This window comes from Typopeltis vanoorti, chromosome 21, assembly GCF_054136105.1.
Source record: "Typopeltis vanoorti isolate ZY-2024b chromosome 21, IOZ_Tvanoo_1.0, whole genome shotgun sequence".
Lineage (NCBI taxonomy): Eukaryota > Metazoa > Arthropoda > Arachnida > Uropygi > Thelyphonidae > Typopeltis > Typopeltis vanoorti.
In genome coordinates this window covers 33,837,930-33,838,957 of record NC_143569.1, presented here as the reverse complement: position 1 = coordinate 33,838,957, position 1,028 = coordinate 33,837,930, and the positions used below count along the sequence as shown (strand labels likewise).

Sequence of the window (1,028 nt, the reverse complement as noted above, 5' to 3'; positions counted from 1 at the left end):
TCATTGACTCTACATACATACATTAAACCTCTCACTGATCTATTCATTTTCTCACCTACATCTCTCTCTCTCTCTCCTTTTTCTCTCACTTATCTGCCTTCCTCTCATCTCACAGTCTCTTGTTCCTGCACTATCATGATTTTTTCTGTCATTACCTCTCTCTCTCACTCCTGCTCTTGTTCATCTTACATCAATTAGCCTTCCAAGGCTTCTAATCTCTCCCTTCACATCTCTCGACTCATTTTTTTTTAATATATATCTTCCACTTTTTTCCCTCAGTACTGTATGTCTCTCCAAGCATCCTACTCTTGCTCAACATTCATTTACCAATGAATGCCATCCTTCAAGTTTGCTACAATTCCGAATGTTATATTCATCATCACGTCATACTTGCCTTCCTCACCCTCAATCATGCTACTCTCTGCAGCAATCACTCATTTCTGCTGTTAACACAACCAGAAATGCTTATATTGACATCATCCAGCTATTTCTATTGGCTACATTTTACGCAGACATGCAATCCCCATCTCTCATATGAAGCCAACTACTCAGGATACAATCATGCCACAAGTACCATATGATACAAAATCTTGTAGAATACTGTGTAAAATGTAGCCTTTAAATTGCAGCAGGGTGGATAATAATGCATAAGCAAGCTGAATAGCAGCCTCCATTATTGAAAAACATACTACAATGGAAAATAACATAGTACAAATGTGGAATGCTTCATGGTTTTTCATGTTATCTCTGCACAGGGCCCAAGCTAATCTTCTCTGCATCATTCCAGTTTTAGTATATGTACCAAAGCACGTATTGATGCAAGTGCTACAAGTTAAGTAATACTATGTTGACTGTTTTTAAAGGGCAAATTCCTGCCATTAAATTTTCATTGCAGCTTGAAGTAATATTATGAAAATGAGGAGCGGAGGGGTAACCATTATTTCCATTGCAAAAGAGAGTATGACTTTATTCAATAAACATTTCATATTTTTTAATAAAGTATACACAATTGTTTATATAAATATTGT

The 1,028-nt window shown here is 36.2% G+C and overlaps 1 pseudogene; it reads right to left on the bottom strand.

Annotated features, from left to right (window-relative positions):
- Positions 1-710: 710 nt before the first annotated feature.
- On the bottom strand, positions 711-810 carry LOC150094727 (U6 spliceosomal RNA; annotated as a pseudogene).
- Between the last annotated feature and the right edge of the window lie 218 nt (positions 811-1,028).